This window comes from Schistocerca cancellata, chromosome 1 (assembly GCF_023864275.1).
Source record: "Schistocerca cancellata isolate TAMUIC-IGC-003103 chromosome 1, iqSchCanc2.1, whole genome shotgun sequence".
Taxonomy (NCBI): Eukaryota; Metazoa; Arthropoda; class Insecta; order Orthoptera; family Acrididae; genus Schistocerca; species Schistocerca cancellata.
In genome coordinates, this window is record NC_064626.1 from 285,496,714 (window position 1) to 285,511,725 (window position 15,012).

General features: G+C 41.9%; 1 protein-coding gene across 2 annotated transcripts in view; it reads right to left on the reverse strand.

The window, feature by feature from the left end:
* The window catches only part of LOC126171387 (nuclear receptor-binding protein homolog), a 456,634-nt gene that overhangs the window by 35,692 nt on the left and 405,930 nt on the right, over positions 1–15,012 (reverse strand). The window lies entirely within an intron of this gene.

Genomic DNA, 15,012 nt, shown 5'->3' on the forward strand with positions numbered 1-15,012 from the left:
GAGCACCCTTACCAAATTGAGTGAGCACATATACCAATCTGCGGTGCATACCATGGAAAATATTACTACTTACTACACTAATAGTTCTATACATGATCATGCAACATGGCCCGCTCTGGAGTTAAATGTACTAAGGAAAAACAAACAAAACTCAAAGCAGTATTTTATGTTGTTGTTGTTGTTGTTGTTGTTGTTGTTGTGGTCTTCAGTCCTGACACTGGTTTGATGCAGCTCTCCATGCTACTCTATCCTGTGCAAGCTGCTTCATCTCCCAGTACCTACTGCAACCTACATCCTTCTGAATCTACTTAGTGTATTCATCTCTTGGTCTCCCCCTACGATTTTTACCCTCCACGCTGCCCTCCAATACTAAATTGGTGATCCCTTGATGCCTCAGAACATGTCCTACCAACCGATCCCTTCTTCTGGTCAAGTTGTGCCACAAACTTCTCTTCTCCCCAATCCTATTCAATACTTCCTCATTAGTTATGTGATCTACCCGTCTAATCTTCAGCATTCTTCTGTAGCACCACATTTCGAAAGCTTCTATTCTCTTCTTGTCCAAACTATTTACCGTCCATGTTTCACTTCCATACATGGCTACACTCCATACAAATACTTTCAGAAATGACTTCCTGACGCTTAAATCTATACTTAATGTTAACAAATTTCTCTTCTTCAGAAACGCTTTCCTTGCCATTGCCATTCTACATTTTATATCCTCTCTACTTCGACCATCATCAGTTATTTTGCTCCCCAAATAGCAAAACTCCTTTACTACTTTAAGTGTCTCATTTCCTAATCTAATACCCTCAACATCACCCGACTTAATTCGACTACATTCCATTATTCTCATTTTGTTTTTGTTGATGTTCATCTTATATCCTCCCTTCAAGACACCATCCATTCTGTTCAACTGCTCTTCCAAGTCTTTTGCTGTCTCTGACAGAATTACAATGTCATCGGCGAACCTCAAAGTTTTTATTTCTTCCCCATGGATTGTAATACCTACCCCGAATTTTTCTTTTGTTTCCTTTACTGCTTGCTCAATATACAGATCGAATAACATTGGGGATAGGCTACAACCCCATCTCATTCCCTTCCCAACCACCACTTCACTTTCATGCCCCTCGAGTCTTACAACTGCCATCTGGTTTCTGTACAAATTGTAAATAGCCTTTCGCTCCCTGTATTTTACCCCTGCCACCTCAGTATTTTATATCAGGGGATAAAACTTATAATAAACTGCCAAAGGAAATGAAAAAGATCACTAAAACACATTTGTTTGAAAAGGCAGCTGAAACATTTTTCATAAGTAATGCATATTACACAAGATTAGTTTGAGTAGTCGGAGTAGTGAATAGTAACGGAAGGGAAAACTACAGCATCTTGTCACATTTCACTACATGATTACAGTTTACTACTTTCACAAGGACCATGTGTCAACATATATAACACATGATAGTAATGTCGACAGGCTTAATTTTTCAGGTGGACATTAGCACACTGTTGAATATGGAATCCAGAAGAGAGACAAAGGGGCATAGTAGCATCTTCTCAGTCCAGGAATCATTGCTGGATGTCTTAGCATGAGTGGCAGTGAAGAGCAGTACTACATCTTACATGGCACGTGACCAGACACCCCTAAGAAGTTGTCAGCAGATGACCTCAGTATAAGAGCAGCGAGCAAAAACTTATGAAACAATTTGCATGTAAATCAATCAATCAATGAAAGCCACAGCAGACTGCCTGTATCATACTTGTAAACTACCTATCCTATACTCTTAAAGCACGTTAGGTGTGCTGTGTGTTATATCTTGTCCTACTGATTGGCACTGTATGATCCTGACAAATCCTTATCATGATATGATCCTTGAGTGAATAAAGATAAACAAATAAAATGAAGTCCTTAATTTGGAACACAGTTTAGAGTAAATGTAGAGATAAGAGATCCTGTAGCAGACTTCCAAGCTCTCACACCAAGAATCACGATTTCAATCAAAAAACAGCATACAAAATTTATGTCGTTATAAATGCCCACATTCCGACTGACAAAAAAAAAATCTAAAGAAGATCAAAAAAGAAAGTTTTGCAATCGCCAACAGCAGGCAATAGCCTATGCAAAGAAAATAAACAACAAAATGAGATCAATGCACAAATGAGACAAAAAGATACAACCCAGAAATGGGCTCCATAGAAACATACAACTCTTTGGACAGTACATCATCACCTACAAATCGACATACCTCAACAGGATGAAACAAACTTAAATCCCTATTGACTGTAGACAAAGGAGAATGGCAGCTGGATCACTTTTATGTGGAAAAACATATCACAGATAAATGTACGATGAAGAATAGACACAGATTCAAACCACTGAATAGTTCAAATTAAAAAAAAAAAAAAAAACCTTAACGCGTGTGTGTGTGTGTGTGTGTGTGTGTGTGTGTGTGTGTGTGTGTGTGTGAGAGAGAGAGAGAGAGAGAGAGAGAGAGAGAGAGAGAGAGCACAATCTATCAGAATGACTGTTATCAAGGAATCACACAAACCATCACAAACAGATTTTAGAAGGAATGATAGAAACTGCTGAACAACAAGCTGAATATGTAGTCCCCTTAAATCCACGTAAAATTTATTTCTGGTAGACCTCAAATGTGAAAAAAGAGTCATGAAAACAGACCTCAGGCATGGTTTAAATTTAAACTGAGAAAAAATTCAACTAATTCCAAAAAATTACAAAAAATCCAACTAAAATATTTGGCAAGTTACGAGGCAATGTTAGGAAGATCCAAGCATCTGAACAGAAGGTAACTACCACAAAACCAATTCATGAGACTATTGCAAAATCTTTGGAAGGAAACTGCAAACATACAGCTGTCTCTACATTAACACTGGCAAAAAAAAAAAAAAAAAAAACCAGACACAAGGGAACTGCTGAAATTGCATCAAAACTATTCAACAAACTTCTGAACTGTGAAGAACGCTGGAAACTTTTAAAAATTAACACAAACACCACAAGACCAAATATGTGCACACAACCCTCCCCTCTTTATCTCTCTTAATCCACCCCCCACCCCAAGTGGTGTAAGCAGTGGTATCAGGACTGCAGAAGCTGAAATGTTACGAAGCACATGAAGAGAGCCATGATTTCCCAGAAACTTAGAAATGTGCCAGTGAATGTTCTGATTTCCCTATGTGTGACTCTAAAAGCTTCTTCAATAACAGAAAAATTTCTCAAACAATGGAACACTCACCCTCTCCACAGAATGACACAAAATCAATTCAAATAACTGCAGAAATCTCTCTCTCTCTCTCTCTCTCTCTCTCTCTCTCTCTCTCTCTCTCTCTGACAGCACATATATTATTTTCTCCAAAATATTATATGGTAGAATTTCACAAGAACTAGAGTGAGAATTAGGCAAGTGTCATACCCTGGTGAAGCTGTGCAGAACTTTAAAATTAGCAGTGACATATTGCAACACAAAGCTAGTCTCTTGCAACAACTTCTGCAGATTTAGAAGGCATGTGACTATTCATACACCTTTAATACTGAAAATCTTGAAAATTTTGGACTCCATCCCAAACTACTCAAATTGAAAAACACTCATCTTCAGTAATACAAAATTCTAAGATGTAGTTCAAAGAGAAAATTCCTGATGTGTTCCTCATCAAATCAGGATGGCACATATATGCAGGATGCAAACAGTTTACAAACTTACCAGTTTCGGTAAAGCTTCCACCATTAGCTCAAAAGCCAATGATTATGTCCTTTCGGATGTCAGATAAATCGCTAGGTTTCCACAATATGAGGACGACTGCACAGTTTCCTATGTCCTCCGACACACTTATTATACACTCCATTGCTAGTTGCTGCCACCTGTCACCTCTATGTGGTTATTGCACTCTGATGTCTAACAAAGGTGGTGGTCACATTAATGTGACTGAACCATGGTAATATGGAAGCCCATCTTGTTACCACCACAGCCTGTAATTCTCGTGGCATGAAATCTTGTACGTTTCTCAGGATCTTCCTCCATGCAGCTCTCCTACGAATATACAAATCAACAACACTGATTGCTGGAAAGCTGTGATTGACAAATTCACACCAAGCCATTCTCCAGACAAGTTAGATGGCTGACAAGAATGACAGGGAAATAATGTAATACCGATAGTTATTTTTAGGCATGGCATATGGATTTCCATGAAGAAGGGACGTAGTGTCCTAAAAATCTCCTTCAAGAGTGAATCTACCTCTCTGCAGCAGAGTCTGCACAGATTTGAAACTTTCTCATGGATTAAAGCTCTGGTGGCCCACGCCTCAAACCCAGAATGTTGCCTTTGACATGCATAACCGAGCTAACTAGAGATGGCTCATGACCTGTCCTCACAGCATCAATTCTGCTAGAAGTTCTCTTCTTCTTCACCAAAAGGTGCGATTCCAATCCAACGTACAATCTGAATCTCCTTAATTGCTTCCAATACATACAAGCAGAGACTGCAGAGCTGTAACCATTACACATCACACAGTGACACTTACGAGGCAAGGAGACCTAACGGCATTGGATTTTTGTTTTTTTATTTTTTACTTATGGTATGTGAAGTTCAGAAACCTAATATCCAGCCACCCAAGTTGATCAATACAACACCAAAAAATTCTCAAGAAGATAGATTTTGAAGTTTCCCTAGCATTTTTAAAATCCTGAAGCAAGTGGTTATTTTGACAGGTCATGTGGCTCGGACATGTGGCTCTGTGGTAGAATGACAGCCCTTGTTTGATTCACGGCTGTGGTAGATTTTGGGCAGTAATTACATTCTGTGAGAGTGGCTGGCTTACAGCAGGAGCCAGCAACGATATAACTTCCACTGTTCCTATTGGATACTATCTTTAGTTCCAAAAAGACAAAGTAAGTTTGTAGTTTTACTGTGTAAGAGAAATAGAAAAACCCGGTCCAGTCACAATGTGACCATCACCTATATTCGACGTAAACATGCAATAACCATTCACAGACAGCAGGTGACAACATTAGCAGTTAAGGGTATATAAAGCACATCACAAGGATGCGAGAAACAGTGTAGTCACTGCCGTAATGTGTAAAAGGCGCACTTTATCTGACGTCCAAAAGGACAATCACTGGCTTTCTGGCCTAGGGTGGAAGCATTTCCAAAATGTCTAAGTCTGTAAACTGCTGTTCAACTGTGTATTAGAGTACGCAGGATGTTCCAATTTATACAGGATGTAGAGAACACCAAAACAAATGTAACAATATTATGAAAAGGAAAGCTGCTGCACACCTTATAAAGTAGATGCTGAGTCACAGATAGGCATAACAAACACAGTCGCAATATAAGCTTTCGGTCAACAAGGCCTTTGTGGCAGGGTAAAGGTGAGGGACAGCCAATTGTTGCTGGGGAGCACACAAGGATGAGGTGGAGAGAGGGTAAGGAAGGCAGATGCAGTCGGGAGATTAGACGGAGGGCAGGGGAGAGGTTGCGGGGGGCGGTAAGCAGAGAAGTAAAAAGAATGGGTGCATTGGTTGAATGAGGGCTCTGTAATGCTGGAATGGGAAGAGGGCAGGTGTGTCAATCTTCGTTAGTTGTTTTTCTCACCCATCCAGCCCCATTCCTGTTCCCATCCCTGCACTACACAGCCCTCATTCCATCAAATACCCAGTCTTTTCACTTCTCTCCTTTTCCATCCCCGCCCTCCCGCCTGTACCCGGCCCACCATCTAACCTCTCGACTGCACCTAGCTGCCCTACCCTCTCTCTCTCTCTCTCTCTCTCTCTCTCTCTCTCTTCCTTGCATGCTCCCCAGTGGCAATTCCATGTCACCCACCTCTAAGCTGTTATTCCTCCCCCTCCCCACCCCAGCCTCCACCTTATTCCCACCCAGTTGCCACTCCCATCGTGCACTTCTGCTGTTGCTCGCAGCGTGGCTTCAGCTGCTGGAGGATGCCCAAAGCCATCTTGTAATATTGAGAACATTTTGTTAGTTGTGCTGATCTGTGTCTCCGACTGGGAATGTGTACCGTACAGATTGTTGGCTCTAATGTATGCTTGGAAACACACAGATTCATTTGCAAGCATCACCGTCTTGGAACTATAATGGTGACTTCTTTGTAAACAAACCTATCCGGTCGCAATCATTACAGTCTAGTGACAACAGCAGTGAACATTCACAGCAGTGAACATGTAGCAGTGAAATGCTGAAATCTTGACATGCATCTAGTATACCAGTCTGTGAACAGAAATGCACGAGCTGCAGTGAGAGAGTATCAAAAGAGCTTTCCACACTGATAGGCTCCACAACATCAAACAGCACTTCCTGCACAAGTCAAAACCAAACAGTTCGAACTCCTGAAATAGGAGACGAAATTCTGCAACATGTCTAAGACACTCCATCTACAAGTACATGATGTACTGCACACACCTTCGGTATCAGACATAGCCTTGTGTGAAATTTGTTACATGACCAGTATCTTCACTGTGTGGCAGCACTAGTACCTAAAGATTTCCCCAAAGTGTGCAGTTCACACAATGGTTTTACAAGAGACAGAGACTGCCCTGCACCTTTTATTTCTATCCGAGGTACTGTACACCAACAAGGTTTTGCTTACTCAAGAAGACTGATTCAATATCCACAAACACATGTTTGGGCACATGTGATTCACAAGGCACTTGACCTCTTGCTCATCAACAGTGGCTCGATGTTAAGGTGTGGGCCAGCAGTCTTGGTGATAGGTCTAGACATTCTTCCACTCCCGCTCAATGGACAGAGATATCACATCTTTGTGGAACATTTTGTCACCAGAAATGCTGGAGGATTACCACTGAATATTACACAAAGGCTATACTTTTAGCACAATGAGCACCAGCCCATCTCATTATTGCTGTGAGTAATCTTCTGAAAGCCACCTGTAGGAACCGATGGATTGGCCAAGATGGCCCTTTGGTCTGGCCACCCAGATCATCTGACCTAAAGAGCTCAGATATCTTCCTCGGAGTGCATGTGAAGCAGCTGGTTTGTGAAGCCACTGTGGAATCAGATGAAGACATTGCTGCTAGATCTGCCGTCACTGCTGGTACTGTAGTAGACATGGTGGAAGTCTATGGACATGACAGTCAATGGTACGACAAAGTACTGCATGTGAACATGCCAATGGTCATGCATTCAGGAAGTTCCTGTGCATGCCACTTCTATAAATAGCATGCTAAACTACCTGGTGTGTAAATCATCCCTAACATCAAACTGTTGTCAGGTGCCTTATGTACCATAACTAGGTACATCTGTTTTGATGTTATCTAAATCCTGTATTAATTTGAATAAATAGTTTTGTAACACCCTGCATAATGTGAGAACGGTGTAAGGTTATCACAAAAATGTAATGCCCAAACACAATATAAATTTAACTGTCTGAAATTCAACAATGACCATGCTCTCCTCTTCAGTTACACTTAGTAAACCCAACAGCAAGTTAATTCACTACAGAAAACAGCTCAGAATATTTGGTCTCAGCATATCCATCTAAAAATAGAAATCAAATCAAATGACAGAACATTCATAATGCTATCACAATAAAACAGGAAATAAAAATCTTAAACAAATGTAATTATGAAAGGGGAAGTTGCTACTCACCTTATAGCGGAGATGATGAGTCACAGATACATACAACAAAAAGACTGTCACAAATAAAGCTAGCAGCCAGTAAGGCCTTAATCAAAATATAACACACACACACACACACACACACACACACACACACACCAAGACTGCAGTCTCAACAACTGAAACCACACTGCAAGCAGCAGCACCAATGCATGTTGGGAGCAGCAACTTGGTGGGGGTAAGGAGGAGGCTGGGGATGGAAGGGAGAGGGATAGTAAGGTAGGGTGGCAGACAGTGATGTGCTACAGATTAGACTGAGGGCAGGAGAGAGGGGGGTTTGAGGGGGGGGGGGGGGGGTAGTGGGAAAGGGGAGAGGTATAAAGACAGGACGTGGTGGTGGAATGATGGCTGTGTAGTGCTGGAATAGGAACAAGGAAGGGGCTGGATGGGTGAGGACACTGACTAACGAAGGCAGAGGCCAAGAGGGTTACGAGACTGTAGAATGTATTGAAAAGGAAGTTCCTATCTGCGCAGTTCAAAAAAGTTGGTGTTGGTGGGAAGGATCCATATGGCACAGGCTGTGAAGCAGTCATTGAAATTAAGGCTGCCATGTTTGGCAGCATGCTCAGCAACAGGGTGGTCCACTTAATTCTTGGCCAAAATTTGGCAGTGGTCATTCATGGGGATATACAGCTTGTTGGTTCTCATGTCCACATTAGAATGTGACACAGTGGTTGTAGCTTAGCCTTTAGATCACTGACTGATTTCACAGATAGCCCTGCCTTTGATGAGATACGCGAGGTTAGTGACCTGACCAAGAATAGGTGGTGGTGGTGGTGGTGGGAGGATGTATGGGACAGGCCTATCATCTAGGTCTATTACAGTGGTATGAGCCATGAGGTAAGTGGTTGGGAATTGGGGTTGTGGAAGGATGGACGAGTATATTGTGAAGGTTTGGTGGACAGTGTAATACCACTGTGGGAAGGGTGGAAAGGATAGTCGGCAGGACATTTCTCACTTCAGGGCACAACGAGAGATAGTCTATACAGTAGCAGAGAAAGTAATTCAGTTGCTCCAGTCATGGGTGGTACTGAGTTACGAGGGGAATGCTCCTCTATGGCCAGATGGTGGGACTTTGGAAGGTGGTGGGAGACTGGAAAGATAAGGCACGGGAGATTTGTTTTTGGACAAGGCTGGGAGGCTAATTATAGTCTGTGAAAGCTTCAGTGAGACCCACAGCATATATTGAGAGGGACTGCTAGTCACTGCAGATGTAATGACCATGGGTTGTTAGGCTGTACGGAAGGGACTTCTTGGTGTGGAATGGGTGGCAGCTGTCGAAGTGGAGGTATTGCTTGTGGTTAGTAGGTTTCATATGGACAGAGGTACTGATGTAGCCATCTTTGAGGTGGAGCTCAACATCTAGGGATATAGCTTTTTGAGTTCAGTAGGGCAAGGTGAAGAAAATGGGAGAGAAGTAGTTGAGGTTCTGGAGGAATGTGAATAGGGTGTCCTCACCGTCGATCCTGATAGCAAAGATGTCATCAATTAATCTGAAGCAGGTGAGAGGTTTAGGATTCTGGGTGTTTAGAAATTATTCCTCTAGATGGCCTATGAATAGGTTGGCATAGGAGGGTGCCATGCGGGTGCCCATAACTGTACCCCAGATTTGTTTGTACGTAATGCCTTCAAAGGAGAAGTAATTGTGGGAGAGGATATAGTTGGTCATGGTGACTAGGAAGGAGGTTGTTGGTTTGGAATTCGTCTTGCATGGGGAAAGGTAGTGTTCAAGAGCAAGAAGGCTATGGGCTTTAGGGATGTAGACCTGCAGGTGTTTTGTTCTACCAGAGCAGAGATTCTCTCAGTGGGGCACAGTAACTGGCCACAATGTGGTGTACTGGGTGGTTAGGTTATGACTTTAGGAAGCACGTAGAAAGTAACAGTGCGAGGAGTGGTGGGGGTAAGTAGAGAGATGGACTCCGGGGAGAGTTTCTAGGATGGGACTAAGGATTTGAGGAAAGCCTGGAGATCCTACTGGATTTCTGGAATGGATTCACTGTGGCAAGGTTTGTAGGTGGAAGAATCCGACAGCTGGTAAAGTCCATCTGACAGCTGGTAAAGTCCTTCTGCCAGTTAATCCTTTCAGTTGATAAGAACAGGGGGAGCCTTTGTCTAGAGGTACGATTTTAAGATAAGGCTCAGCTTTAGGATGGTGCACTGCTCTTCTTTCTGCAGATGTAAGGCTAATTTGGATGTTGAGGGATTTGGAGAATGATGGTGAGGCGAAGTTGAAGGTTAAGATATCCTGGAAAGTTAACAGCAGGTTATTTTGGGGCAGTGAGAGTGGATTACGGTTGGATGGAGGAGTGAACTAAGTTAAGCAGTGTTCAACATTGGTCTTTGGTTCAGTCTGATTGATAGGGTTGGTGCCAAAGAAGTGTTTCCACTTTAGGGCCCATCTCCTTCTCCTGGTCCCTGGTGCAGTTCTCACTATCCTTCCCACCCCTTCCACAGTGGTATTCCGCCGTCCACTGTACCTACACAATATACTCATCCAACCCTACACAACCCCTGTGCCCAACTCTTTACCTCATAGCTCATACCCCTGTAGAAGACCTAGATGCAAGACCTGTCACATACATCCTCCCACTACCAACTGCTCCAGTCAGGTCACAAATGTTACCTGTCCCATCAAAGGCAGGGCTACAAGTGAAAACAGTCATGTGATCTACAAGCTAAGCTGCAACCACTGTGCTGCATTCTATGTGGGCATAACAATCAACAAGCTGTCCATCTGCATGAATGGCCGACAAACTGTGGCCAAGAAACAAGTGGACCACCCTCTTGCTGAACATGCCACCAAACATGACATCCTTCATTTCAATGTCTGCTTCACAGCATGTGCTAATGCATCCTTCCCATCAATCCTAACTTTTCTGAATTGCGCAGGTGGGAACTTCCCTGCAATACACCTTATGTTTTCATAACCCTCCTGGCCTCAACCTTCGTTAGTCACTGTCCTCCACCATTGCACCCAGTCTTTTTCTCTCTTTTTCCACTACCCCCCACCCCTCCCCTGTACTACTCCTAACCAGGAGTAGTTCACTGTCCGCCACCCCTACCCTACCATCCCTCCCCCTCCCTGCCGCACCCTCCTCCTTAACCCCACCCAGTCGCCACTTCCATCATGCACTGGTGCTGTTGCTCACAATGTGGTTTCAGTTGCCTGAAACTGCAGTTTTTTTTTTTTTTTTTTGGACGAAGGCCTTACTGGACAAAAGCATTATTTGCGACAGTCTTTTTGTTGTGTCTATGTGTGACTCAGCATCTCCGCTATATGGTGAGTAACAACTTTCCTTTACATAATATTGTTACATTCCATCCTGGATTTTTCTTTGTTAGAAAAATTTAAATTTTTGGAGGAATCATAACTAATAACATGAGAAAGAAACCTATGTGGCAAAACAGAATGAATAAACAGACCAAAGTGCAATGTATCATGAAGAAGATATACAGCAACAGAAACCGTTAAACAGCCACAAATGTGAAACAAAACAGGAACACCATGGTATGTGATATTTTTAAGTTGAACCATTTTTAAAACAAGTGACACTGCACAAATAAACAAAATGTTCAAGACAGAAATAACAATAACCAGAAAATACTTACATCAAAAATTACCACAAAAATGGACAACGAAAACTAGTGTCTAATGAAAAAGTCTGAGGAAATAGGACAGGTAATAGGTATGAACAAGATCCCAAAGAACTTGATCATCCCTACAATTTACAATAACATATCTAAAAAACAAAAATTACAACATAAAAAGCTCAAAGATGAACTACATAGACTACAAACCAAGGCTGATAGACAACGGAGAGGGTGACTTTAAATGTATAAAAATTTTAGATCCAAGACAGGGAACTAAAAGCCCTTTCTATAAAATTGACTGAAGCTAAAAATTCAATAAAGGCCCTAAAATGCAAATAAATATAGTTTACAGGGACTTTGTTGGTGGCCAATTCCTCCTATTCCATTGATGAATAACTTAGCAACACTGTATCACTTAACATGAATAGTTTATGTTATCTGACTTCACCACAGCTTCAATGCAGTTATGAAATCTGTTAAAATAAGCCTTGAATATTGTTCCTGTTTTTTATGTTGATGACACATTACATTTTGCACTTTAATAAGTTAAAAAATGATTTAATGACAAGCTTTGTGACTGATGCGTAATTTTTTTTTTCTTTCTTTTACCGCATCCTTAAGAACTGTGGGATAAACACTGGTAAAGCAGTACTTTTGCAAGTGTGTATTGTGTACTTTATAAAAGTATTTTCCACATCCTCGGACGTCTCCTCACTAAAGCTTTATGGAATGATGAGAGTCTGTAATCTAATCTTATCTGGAATACAAACAATCTTTTCTTCAAACAAACTGTAAAGTAAATTACTGTGAAGATAGGCAACGTTGCTGCAGTTCTAACATACAGTATATTAAATCACATTCCTGATGTTCTTAAAATTTTACATCAGTTGCATTTGAAGAAGCTGTATTGTAATATACAGGGTGAGTCACCTAACGTTACCACTGGATATATTTCGTAAACCACATCAAATACTGATGAACCGATTCCACAGACCGAACGTAAGGAGAGGGGCTAATGTAATTGTTTAATACAAACCATACAAAAATGCACGGAAGTATGTTTTTTAACACAAAACTACCTTTTTTTTAAAATGGAACCACGTTAGTTCTGTTAGCACATCTGAACATATAAACAAATACGTAATCAGTGCCGTTTGTTGCATTGTAAAATGTTAATTACATCCGGAGATATTGTAACGTAAAGTTGACGCTTGAAACCTCCGACATTCAGTTGCGTGTTGTAACAAACACGGGCCACGGTCGGCGAGCAGCATCTGCAGGGACATGTTTACGATGACGACCGTGTTTACGAGTGTGGCTGTAGTGCACTGCTGTGGTTTGGTCTAGCTGTCGCAGTGTCCGCATGTAGCGCTTGCTGCTATTGTTATTCTGCATTCGTCTCCACAAGCAGTCCAACTGTAGTACACCGTGTTACCAGACGTCTGTGATAGTGTAGTGCTGTAGGAACTGTGACCATGGTGTATTCGAACTCTGAAAAGGCGGAGATGATACTCATCTATGGCGAGTGTCGACGAAATGCAGCTGGAGCCTGCAGGGTGTATGCAGAATGGTACCCGGGCAGAAAGCATCCAACGTGCCGCACATTGCAAAACATCTACCGCCAACTGTACGCAACAGGTATGGTCGTAGCACGCAAATAGGTCCGTAACAGGCCCGTCACAGGAGAAGCGGGTGCAGTTGGTGTGTTAGCTGCTGTTACCATGAACCCACACATGAGTACGCGGGACATTGCGAGAGCCGGTGGACTGAGTCAAAGTAGCGTCATGCGCATACTGCATCATCACCGCTTTCACCCGTTTCATGTGTCGCTACATCAGCAATTACATGGTGATGACTTTAATCATCGAGTGCAATTCTGTCAACAGGCATTAACAGAGAATTCGTTGCAGTTCTACCTGTTTACCGATGAAGCGGGTTTCACAAACCACGGGGCAGTGAATCTACGGAACATGCATTACTGGTCCGTGGACAATCCTCGCTGGCTCAGACAGGTGGAGCGACAGCGACCGTGGACTGTAAATGTATGGTGCGGAATCATTGGCGACCACCTCATTGGTCCTCACTTCATTGCAGGGGCTCAAACAGCTGCAACATACATCGCGTTTCTACAGAATGATCTGCCAACGTTTCTCGAAAATGTCCCACTGGAAACGCTTCGACGTATGTGGTATCAGCATGATGGTGCACCTGCACATTCCGCAATTAACACTATGCTGACCCTTGACAGGTTGTTCGACGGGCGTTTCATTGGACGTGGAGGACGCATAAATTGGCCAGCCCATTCTCCTGATCTTACACCTCTGGACTTCTTTCTGTGGGGTACGTTAAAGGAGAATGTGTACAGTGATGTGCCTACAACCCTAGAGGATATGAAACAACGTATTGTGGCAGCCTGCGGCGACATTATACCAGATGTACTGCGGCGTGTACGACATTCATTATGCCAGAGATTGCAATTGTGTGCAGCAAATGATGGCCACCACATTGAACATCTATTGGCCTGACATGTCGGGACACACTCTATTCCACTCTGTAATTGAAAACGGAAACCAAGTGTGTACGTGTACCTCGCCCCTAATGGTAATGTACATGTGCGTCAGTGAAAAAGACCAATAGAAAGGTGTTGGCATGTGGACGTAATGTGCTGTTCCAGTCTCTTCTGTACCTAAGGTCCATCACCGTTCCCTTTGGATCCCTACGTAATTCGGTGCTCTCCGATACACACGATCGAACAGCGGAGGAGTGGTACTCAAGCGTCAACTTTAGGTTACAATATCTCCAGATGTAATTAACATTTTACAATGCAACAAACGGCACTGATTACGTATTTGTTTATATGTTCAGATGTGCTAACAAAACTAACGAGGTTCCATTTTAAAAAACGTAGGTTTGTGTTAAAAAACATACTTCCGTGCACTTTTTTATGGTTTGTATTAACCAATTACACTAGCCCCTCTCCTCACGTTTGGTCTGTGGAATCGATTCGTCAGTATTTGATGTGGTTTACGAAATGTATCCAGCGGTAATGTTAGGTGACTCACCCTGTATAAGAACCACATTAAAGCATAATATGTTATAACACACTTGACAGATTTGCTGCAATCATTCCACAAGTGCAAGATACATACGGCACTTTTCACTATGATCATAATAAGCTTGAAATAGTCAAACAATTAAGTAACTTATATTAAGGGCTGAAAATATTTGTGTACCAATCAAACTGTCATCATTAATGCCACAAGCTTTAACATTTAATTTCACTAGTTAAGTTCTTTGCCTGTTGAAACCTGTTACGTAACAAAGTGTCTGTTCAAATGTACTTGGGCTAAGGTTATTCTGACTATGAATTACTGTAAATAATTTATAACAGCTTGAATAGGAACCCAGAGTTAGGACAACACACAACAATTGTGAAACACTTGACAGATATGTTTTTAAAATTGCTTCACCTAGATTTAAGTGATGTAATTAATATGTTCACTTCAACATAAGGGAATAAAACCCTCAAAAAACACCATGGAAGAAATAAATATCAGTAGTGACTGTATACAGTCTATCTCATTTGGTTTGCAACAGTCCCAATATTAACTTAAGACCCCATATGGACATTATCAAACGCATAAATTTGTTTATTTTATTTGTACATGTCAGCTTTGCTCCAGTTGTTACTACTGAAGCATTCAATATCTCTGGCATCTCAGCATGCGATGATACTAGTAAATTTCCTCTGATATA